We start from the raw sequence: 11,655 nt of genomic DNA, 5'->3' as shown, positions 1-11,655 counted from the left end.
AAACTTTGAAGCCANAAATTCAAAGACAATATAATTAAATAACAATTTGGGTGAAGAAGAAAAGTAATTTTGCTTGGTGATTGTTAACAAGAATAAGAATAAAAACTAATTTAAATCAATAATGTAAATACTAGAGCATCGGAGTACTTCCCTATATCGATATGAGATTCTTTGTGATCTAAGAAAATATATATTTCATAATTGATTGTTCTTATACAATTAAAAACTTATGATTCGGTTGAACTAAGACAATTCAAGAATGCATGATAACTCGATTAATAATGCGGTTAGAAAAGTTTTTAAAAAACCATTCACTTTAAAACCTGAATTCTATTTGAAACTATTAGAAATTCATCTAAACAATAAGAAAAACATGATTAAACTTATTGAAAGTATGGAAGAACTAATACATCAAAAGAAATCTAATTGAACGATCAAATATATCGTTGATAAAATCCTAAAAAGAGTCACATTGAATATTCATACCGTATAGAAGAAACATAACCCCTTGCCCTAGCAAAGAATTTAGGCTGCAATTAGAGAAAGGAAAATACAATGTTTTTCTCTGCCAAAATTCGTTCTCCTAGCCTCTCTTCAAAACCCTAATGTCTAAGTGTCCCAAGAAAATAAAACTTTTACTATTTTAATTTCCGTCCAAATTTACAAAGTAAATTGTGAGTTAATTTCGGCCTTCAAAAATTGAGAATTTTGAAAAACTCAAAACTAGAAAGTTGTAGATATTTAAGTCACGGTTCCAACCTATCTAGCCTTGCATCAATTGGATTTTTGAGGAGAGAGATACGCCCAAAATACTGATCAGTACTCAAATCAGATTTTTTCTTTTAGATTCTGCCTCTTTGATTTCTTTCCTTATTTGAAACTTCTAATCATGGTAGACGATCCAAGCGCTCCAGCTGCACCTCCTTAGACGTTTAAACATGGTCCTTTAGCTCCGCTATAATTTTAGTTTGGCCTCCATTCTTTCACAAATTTTTGTAAACTCATCTTTCTCACATAATTTCCTGAAAGTAGAAAATTACACACAATGAATAGCATCTTATTCAAGAAATTATGTAAAGATAAATAATAGGGACTAATGCAAATCATGGCTTAATTATACAAATTAAGCATATTAATAAGGAGATAATGCCCACATAAATATATAACAAGTACATATTTTAAGGCATTATCATGCATCCCTATATGGAAATAACTTGAACTACACGCCCAAAAACCATACTCCACGCTCATATCTTCCCTATATGGGAAGAAAAGCTCAAGATCTCGGGGTCTTAACTCCAAATCTTCTCTACAAGGAAAAACTCTACATTCAAGGGATCTTGATCAGCTTTACACCACTATATAAGCACTAGGCCTTCTCTTCCTTAAGGTATGTGAATTCTCGCTAGCTCTTGTACTCTTCAGTTCTTGAAAATTCTTCTATTACTAACTTAACCTTTGGAGAGTTTTTGGCCAATACCCCACCGGTGCCATTTGATTGGTTCTTCTCTTTTATTCTTCAGGTACACCCATTGGTACATATGTGGACAATCAACTCACTGACGATTTTTGTGCATCATCAACCTTGGTAATGAAAATTTACTTAAGTTTGGAAGAAATGAGAGATAATAAATTATGGAAGCTACTATAAATGTTTTTGGAGGTGATGAAAATGAAATGAGAGAAAACTTTCGAGAATTTGTAAAGTTGAAGTAGGAAAGCCTAGTGAAGCAAAAGGCAAAGAGAAGCCTTAAGTTAATTAGAATATCACATGGAAAAGATAATCATGGATGGAAAAAGCGTAAATTTTGTGGAGATATAGTTGTCACCGGCGCCGCCATATATAATGTGACGTTGTGAATAACTGGACAACACCAACCATCACAAACCAAGAAATTAAACTTTAAACCCAAATTAGAATAGAATAAAGAAGAAATTTAAAGAAATTGTTCAAATCCTAAACTTTAAACGTTCAAATATTTAAACTCATATTAGAAGTTCAAATATTTAATGTTTAAACCCAAATAACGACAATAAACTTTGAAGCCAAATCTATTCTTCAAAACTTTAAAGAAATTGAGAAAATAAACTCAAAACGAAACCACCCGATCATTCAAAATGTTAAGAAATCAAGTAACTAGAAGTTGCTAGAAAAGTACTGCTGGAAAGTGCCTATGGTGTTTAAAGTTGGTTGAATAGTAATATTTAATACTAATTAATAAAAAATTATTCATTCAACCATGGGTTCGAACTTGATGAAGAGAATTTTCTTAGATTTTGGAATGTTCTGTAAACGGATGAGTGTTATTTTGTTAAGTTTTGGTATACAATATCATTCCACTAAACCTAAGGAAATTTTTGTAAATTATCCTCTCTCTTTTTCTTTTTTCCAGTAAAATTAAAATTCTAAAACGATTTTTTTTATTTTTTTATTTTAATGAATCAATAATTCAATCTTTGATTCCTCCGAAAATAATGGGCTGCAACGGAATGAAAGATTACTTCCAAAAAACTTGAGAATTTGGCCCAAATTTGTATAATACTCATTATATTTTACTAATATATACTATTTATTCCTATGTCTTTCTGAACGCACACACACACCTCGTTAGTCGCTACTCTTGTCACTCAATTTCATACCGTCATTGTCAGCCTTCTTCCATTCTGTTAGTTTTTTTTTGGTTTTTTATTATCCTTTCTTTAATTTTTTTTTTTTTTCTTTGTGCATCAACTTATTTAGTTTTATTTTTATCTAAAATTAGGTCAAAGAATGATTGTAATTTGAAAAAAAAAAAAAAAAAGAAGGTTTTTATAGGGTTGTACATAAAATAAGTTGATGGCTAATGCATCATTATAAAATCTCAATCCAGCCACATTAGCAAGTTGCTGTTTTTAGTCGTTAAATAAATTGCTTTGGTGAATCTCACTAGAGAAGAGTCCTTTACAGAGTCATAAGATTTAAAGATGTAATGAACCCTTTAAAATTAAGATGGATTTTATTCTATGTTGATTTTCGAACCATGAGGAGACCCTTGTTTAAGCATACGTCGTTCAAATAAATTGGTCTTTATTTGTCAAGGCAACTCAAAGCCATTGGACATGTGTCATTTGGGTTTCTAACTCTAACATAGGACAATCATAGAATTGATGAGTTTAAAGGCTGTCTTGTTTAATAAATGTGGGTTTTTTATGATTGTGAGGACTTAGGTTGCAACAAATTGATTGTCATGTTTCTGGGAAGTTTGGAGACTGGCAAATTAGGTTGTGACCTGGGTTTTGAAGCATCAGTTTGGTGGAGAATAAGGATTTAGGTTTTGTAAACATATAAGAATATGAATATATATATATATATATATATATGATTGAGATCAAGCAATTATAGTAGGAATCAAGTCTTATGGCCCTTCATTTTAGTTTCCTCTTTCACTAAACTTATGTTTCATGTACTTTTTTTTGTCATACTCAATTGAAAGCTTGTTCCCTCCAATTTTCTAACTAGACATTTGTTGAGGTACAATTTTTCAAATTCTAAATTCATTGGCCCACTCACAAAAATACTCATACAAGCCCATAAACTATTTTGGGCCCTCACAAATATTTCCAACAAATTACCCAAATATTCTCCATATTATTACCTAACTTGGGCCCATACAAAAATTACCCATTATTTTCCACATATTACCCAACTTTGACCCACACAAATACTTCTCATACCATTACAAAAAATGAGCAACAAAATTATGTCATCTCTATAAAAACCCAAACTCATTTACCTTGTGAGCAAAACCCAAAAAGCCCAACAAAACTCTCTTACAAAATCCGTTGCTACACAGCACCCTAAAGCATGTTGCTACACGGCACCTCTTAAGTCCATTACTACATGGTACTTCTAAACCTCGTTGCTACACGGCACCCTAAAGTCCGTTGCTACACGGCACTTTTACAAAAGCCCATTGCTACACTGTAATATTTTTACAAAAATCTCAAACTATTTACAAAAGCCCAACACTATTTTGGTAACTATTAACAAAAGCCCAAAATGCTATTTTGGCAACTATTCATAAAAGCATAATATTATTTTGGCAACTATTTGCAAAAGCTCAAATACTATTTTGGCAACAATTTACAAAAGCCCAAAATACTATTTTGGCAACTATTCACAAAAAGCTTAATACTATTTTAGCAACTATTCATAAAAGCTCAATATTATTTTGGCAACTATTTAGAAAAAGCCCAAATATTATTTTGGCACATTCTATAAAAATAAATAAATAAATAAATAAACCCAAAACTATTAGGCAAACAATTATTCTACCAAAGCCCAAATATTATTTGGCAAAAGAATTATATTCAAAGCTCAAAACTATTCTTTGGCAAAAACATATTTTGATATATTAAACTTCCTAACTCATGGGAAACATAAATTGCTTATGACATATTACCCATATTTCAATACTAGTTCTTCTACAAAATGGGAACTTTGCTTCTTTTTTCTTTTCTTTTTTTTCCCCATAAGAAACTCTAACTATAAAAGCCCATGTATATTACCCATAGTAAAACTATTCATTTTGTAGGGATGAACAAGCTCAAAGAAGCCCAATAACAAGGCCCAGCCGAGACAGCCCAACCCATGTTCAAATCTCAATAACTAAAGTTGTTAAACTAGCCACTGGTTAAGTTTCAGCACAACTAAGCTGACAGTTTGGGCCCACTACTATCATTTTTAGCTTGTTAAATCATATCAGAATGGGACACATGTCCAGCTGAGCTTACGCTCTTCCTTGGCAAGTTGATTTTCATGATTATTGATGTAACATAAAGTTATGTTGTCAAGACATAAAGTTGGGCTGACAAGACATAAAGTTGTGAAACTGAAGCTAGCCATTCTCTCTCTCATCTCCAACACATTTGGTCAAAGAACAAGGGGCAGCCATGAACAGACCATGGAAGCTTCTGGAATCACTTATAAATAACTCATTACCATACCAAAAATGTATTTTCTGGTTCATAAACCAAGCACATGAACCCTAATGGGGAAACTTAGAGAAATGTGGTTTGGAAGGAACCAAGGAGATCTCCAACAGAGGGCTCCAAGATTGACACCTGGCTTGAGGTGACACAATCTGCCATAGGAAGCTCTGATACTAGCAGCAAACAACCAAGATCATTAGCCTAGTACATGCTCTATCTCATTGGCTAAGGACAATCAATATTTAATTCTAAATCAGAACCTTCAACTACTATTATCCAAAATAGCAAGAACACCTAAAAGCTGAACTTACCATTCTTGACCAAATCCTAGGAACGATTTTCTAAGAATTTTATGAAGATTAAGTTTGATTTTGGCAGAGATTATTTGCTAAAAAGCCCTTTAAACTCAACTATAAATAGAGCTCTTCATCAATACCTCAAGACACACCAATAGAGAAGAGTAACTCTCTCATAAACTTCTTTATTTTCCTCTTTCTCTAATTTTCTTAAACTCTTATTGAGGTTCTAAGCTTCTAAGTTCTTAGTTTCAAAATTAGAAACTAAGCTCTTCAACCCCCTAGCTCACAAATATCCCTTACACCTCTACTCATAAGCTCTTATCCTTCCTCTAGCAGAAAGTCCCAGCAACTTCGCTAAATACTCTCTCTCTCTCTCTCTCTCTCTCATACTACCAAAATGACCCCCACCACTCACTACATATGCTATATCCATGAGCATACCCTGGCATAATAATAATCTTATTGCGCTAACTAGAATGTCTCTCTCTCCCTTTATCTCATACTAAGTTTTCTTCATTAGAGCATCTACAGCCGGATTCTATATCCCATCTTATTTTACCATCTTAAAAATCTACTTTATCAATTATATCATACCATTTACAATATACTCAACATCCCAAAATTCTATTTTCCTCTTCTACTCATTAAAATAATATATTTACGTAATAAAATATATTTTTTGTTTTTTTGTTTTTTCTCAATTTTCTCCCCCACGGGCGTCATCCTCCATTCCTTTACTTTTCACCTTCTTCCAGCCTCCTTCTCCAAATCCATCATCCATATCAACCCAACTCCTCCACACAACTCCTCCATCATCCATATCAACAACCCAGATCGGCGAAACAGAAAAGAAAAGAAAAGAAAAAAAAAACCATTAACAAGCAAACCCAGAAATTTATATACCAGAAACAACACCACGCCACAAACCCAGAAAAACCACAAACCAACAAACCGTTCCATGCCACAAACCCACAAACCCAGAAATTTCTCAAACCTAGAAACCCAGAAAAACCATCCACCGATCTTTGCCACAACCACAACCACCACAACGCCGATACTAGCAAACCCAGAAAAAAAAAAAAAAAAAAAAAAAAAAAAAAAAAAAACCCACACCAGATCACAACGCCACAGCCACCACAGCTCCACCGATCTCGTCACCCACCAATCTCCGCCGTGCCAATCTCACCACCCACCGATCTCCACCACGGGGTGTTAAGTCTGAAGAGAGCAGATGAGAAAGAAAGAAGGAAGAGAGAGAAAAGAAAGAGAAAAAATGAGAGAGGAGAGAGAAATTGCCGGGTTAAAAGGAGAAAGGAGAGAGAAATGAGAGTATTAAAAAATTAATTTTTTTTTTTTTTTGCAATTCAACTATAGTACCATCTTACATTTGAGATGGTATTGTAGCTATATCTCAATTTTTTTTAGCATTTTAGTATATGGCCTTCTAGTTGCTGGCCTTTTTTTGGGCTTGTATGCCAAATGTGCCTTGCATTTGGCATATAGCAATCCGAATGCGAATGCTCTTATTTGCTATAATAGACCCCATAGTGTTTGTTTATTCATTTACTATTGAAAGCTATAATGTAATTATTACCGTAGAGTTTTTCCCTCATGTTGTTATATTGGAAGACTTTTTCTCGCTGGATCCTATGGATGATGATTTTGGAGATATAAACACTCTCCTTAATTTATGAAATAATTAACGGCTGGAGGTTTATTCTGTTCTCTCATTTTACTATTGGAATATTTTACCGCTGGAATATTTTATTGCTGAGCTATTTCTTTATTGCAGTAGGCTTTTCTATTGTGCTAACATGTCTGCTATAGGAAACAATTGGGCCATCCTATAATCCTTGCTAGTCCTAACCTAGGCCCAAGGAATAAAATAAGGCAAATTCTCAAAAGTTTCACCGATAGCCTTTGGGCCGTGCTTCAAGCCCATTGTCGAGTTTTGATCTAGGCCCCCAACCCAACACAAATCTCATTTGTCGGAAGGAAAACTTTTCCACCCCCAACAACATTAAATATTTAGTTTTATCCACTAAAACTTCTTCCTTTTCCAAAATCCATCATATAACCTCTCTAAGAACCCTATGCTTTCTCTAGTTTAATTAAAACCATATAAAGATCATTACGGCCATCTATATTTTATTTCTTTAGGTGTTTAACAAAAAAATATAGGTTCCATGGTAAATTGCCAAGTACAAAACCAAATTAATTCTTCGATATTATTGTTTCACATTTTAACTTTCAATTACTCTCCCAAAGTTTTATAGTGTGACTCATAAATTAAATTTCATGATAATTTGCTTCAAGCCCATTGTCGAGTTTCGGTCTAAGCCCCCAACCCAACAAAAATCTCATTTGTCGGAAGGAAAACTTTTCCACTCCCAGCAACATTAAATATTTAGTTTTATCCACTAAAAATTCTTAATTTTCCAAAATCCATTATATAACCTCTCTAAGAACCCTATGCTTTCTCTAGGTTAATTAAAACCATATAAAGACCATTACGGCCATCTATATTTTATTTATTTAGGTGTTTAACAAAAAAACATAGCTTCCATGGTAAATCACCAAGTACAAAACCAAATTAATTCTTCGATATTGTTTCGCATTTTAACTTGCGTTCAATTACTCTCCCAAGTTTTATAGTGTGACTCATAAATTAAATTTCGTGATAATTTGTACCATTTCAAATTTGAGATTAAGGAAAAAAAAATGTAGGGGTGTGTATTATCATTTAAAATAATACTCTACCTATTCATTCATTCATCTTTATGTAATGTTATTGAAAGAGCATTTGGTGTGCTAGATATAAGACATTTTTTTTTATCATTAACAGGCACTACAGAGCTTACATATTCTATTAATACACAAATCGCAAGGAAATATAATGGATCCCATGGATGATGCTCCGCTTGATGTATTATATATTGAGCATTCTCATCTGATCCTTTAAAACCGGATGCAACGTTAAATGCGTTCTGCATTTCATAAAATTTTATAAAATAAAGCAAACTAAGCCTTACACCCCATTATCCATCCCTATGGCTATTTTAACACATTGCTACAGTATCATCTCTTTTTAGTTATAAATAAAATGATAATAAAACCCGGTGTCAATGCAATGACAAATTCAAGGAAGGTTGGAATGATCTAAATATGTGAATGGCTGAATGTGAATTTTGGAACCACTCATAATGGTAAATTATCATGTTATCTCGAGGTTAGTTTTCAGATCCGGACCGTTCATTGAATCGTAAAAGGAAAAGGTTTAAGATTTTTAAGGTTGAACCGGGGTCAAACTGTGATGACATCATAATTAATTTAATAATTATTTAAATATAAATATATATATTAAATTAGTATAAATAGAAAAATTAAATTAAATTACCCAATTATATATAGAAATCTATCTTTCAAATATATTTTTTCATATCATAATTTTCATAGGACAAATAAGAAATATCATATCCTAAGCACACATAGATATAATATTTCTTTATTTATTTATATGTAGATTAGTTAAACTCGTTATAGTAATATTGTAATAATATAGGAATTAGAAGGACACTTAGTAATTTTGAATTAAAATAATTATTTAATAATTATTATATACTTAATTGTATTCACTATTTTTTCTCTACTATTCAAACTTTTTTTTTAAGTAAACAATAATACTTATTAGAACACATACAAAAAATTTAACAAATAAAATATTATAAGTACTTTTAATTAATATTTACAATTTTTTTTATACCTAAAAAATCTAGTGTTACAAAATATTTCACAACTTTTTTTTCACAATTATGATGTAGCAAAGTTTGAATGATCTTTTAATTATTATTGTTAATAATACAAAGTTTTTTTAGATGACACATGTTAGTAAGTTTTGTTAATTATTATTATAATAAATCCATTAGAAATTGATATATTTGGGAATTGGTGTACCGTAGTTGAAGTTAAAAATAAAATACATAAATAAAAAAAACTTAATAAAAGGAAGTTAGATTAAATTCATCTTCACGTGAGTGTGTGTTAGACACGCAAAACAATAAAAAATACTACCTTCGTCCCATTTTTTTTGTCCTCTATTCTATTTTGAGATGTCCCAAAATATTGTCCTGTTTCTAAAAATAAAAGTCATTAATTTACTAATATTCCTATTATACCCCTATTAATTTACTAATTCAATTTTTTGATAAATTTTTTTAAGGGTAGTTTTGGAAACTTATACATTTTTAAAAGATAGATAAGACAATAAATTGTGTTCCTTTAAAAAGTTTGACTTTTCAAACAGGACAAAAAAAATGGGACGGAGGTAGCATATATAAATTATTTTATTCAAATAAATTAATAATAATAAAGGGGCTAAACGGCTGAAGTTAGAGCTTTGAACTTTGAAGTAGTTGGGTAAAGCTGTCAAGCACATAAAACAAAAGGCACAAAACAAAGAAACTCAAAAGCCAAACTAAAACAAAACAAAAGCCAAGAACTGAAGAAAGAGGGTCTGGGTTATTTAACGAAGAAGTGGGAGGAGAAGAAGATTGGCAAAATGGGATTTCGGCAACGTGGCGATGAGTCGGTGACTTTCTGGCAGCGGCAGCAGCATAGTGAGAGACTATAAGTTAATATGTTACTAAAAGAGGATAGACATCTTTTGGTTCCAGATCTAAAAAGATCCTACTTTGTCATCTTCTTCTTCTCCTTCTTCTCAGTTTGTTTTTTTTTTTTTTTTTTTTTTTTTTTTTTTTTTTTTTTTTTTCTAAAAAAAAAAAAAAAAAAAAAAAGAGAAGAAGAACTGTGAGAACCGTGAGAACCGTGAGGTTCGACTGCGGTTCGCACGAGTCTTAACTTTTTTTCCTATAGAGCGGTTTTTGACGCTAAAAGAACTGCTAAAATAACGGTTCAATGTTTTTCCGGTCGGACTGTACGGTCCGGTCCGAGTTTCAAAACTCAATTAATGTGTCATGAGAATGTATATTTGTTTTCATAATATTAAAAAAGTAAAAAATTAAAAAAAGAAATCCTTGGTTTAAGATGGCACAGATTTGGACCAAAGATAGAGTAACAGATGAGCATGTTGAAACTGCAAAGAAAGGTGTAAGACGTGATTCCCCGGGCTCTATTGATGACTTTGATTCGATTCCTTCAACCCCTTTATTATGACGCTTTGATGGAGTCCCTAAATGAGCAAACCATGTCATCTGGAGTTGATGAAAATTGTTCTCGAGCACCTTCTCCAGAGGCAAAAAAAGAAAAGTGTCAGAAGCTAAAGAAAATGATGATGCAAATGCAATTGCTCGTGGACTTGATAGTATATCTAAGGCAATTAATAGGGCAACTGATGTTCTTGCAAAGTGTTTGGGATCGAAAAGATCAGGGGAAAATACCTTTGCAGCTTTGGAGGAAATGAACTTGAATCAAATCTCTTGATCGAGGCCTGCATATGTTTAATGAGTAATCCACTAAAGCTGGAAACTTTCTTTGGTTGTCCAACTACTAAGCGCAAAGAGATCTTACTGAAGTTGATGTCTAGATTTAACAACTAAGAAGTCAGATTTGTTGCAATGTTTGGACATGCACTATTTTGCTGCAATGGTTGGTTCGGCCAATAACTCGTTGGAGGTGTTTTGGTTACAATGCATGGACTTCTAGCAAATGGTTTATCATTTGGTTGAAAATGAATATGTACATGAATGTTCATGTTGGCTGTTGTTAGAAATGTGTTTATTATCATTCATGATGTGGATGGTGTAATAACTATGAATCATTGTGTTTATAAGGGTGCACAGTTTACCAAGGTTTTGAAACCTGGACCATTCATTCAACTGTAAAAGGGAGAGGTTTAAGGTTTTTAAGATTGAACCGAGGTTAAACCGGGGTTGAACCGTAATGACATCATAATTAATTTAATAATTATTTTAAATATATATAAAAATTGAAAAATTAAATGAAGTTAAAAATAAAATACATAAATAAAAAAAATAAAAAAAAACTTAATAAAAGGAAGTTAGATTAAATGCATCTTCACGTGAGTGTCTGTTAGACACGCAAAACAATAAAAATATATAAAAATTATTTTATTAAAATAAATTAATAATAATAAAGGGGTTGAACGGCTGAAGTTAGAGCTTTGAAGTAGTTGGGTAAAGCTGTCAAGCACATAAAACAAAAAGCACCAAACAAAAGAAACTCAAAAGCCAAACTAAAACAAAACAAAAGCAAGAAAGAGGGTCTGGGTTATTTAACGAAGAAGAAGTGGGAGGAGAAGAAGATTGTCAAAATGGGATTCTGACAACGTGGCGGTGAGTCGGTGACTTTTTGGCGGTGGCAGCAGCATAGTGAGAGACTGTAAGTTAAAATGTTACTAAAAGAGGAG

Source organism: Quercus suber, unplaced genomic scaffold (assembly GCF_002906115.3).
Source record: "Quercus suber isolate HL8 unplaced genomic scaffold, Cork oak 2.0 scaffold_272, whole genome shotgun sequence".
Lineage (NCBI taxonomy): Eukaryota > Viridiplantae > Streptophyta > Magnoliopsida > Fagales > Fagaceae > Quercus > Quercus suber.
Note: the sequence above shows the minus strand (reverse complement) of the source record.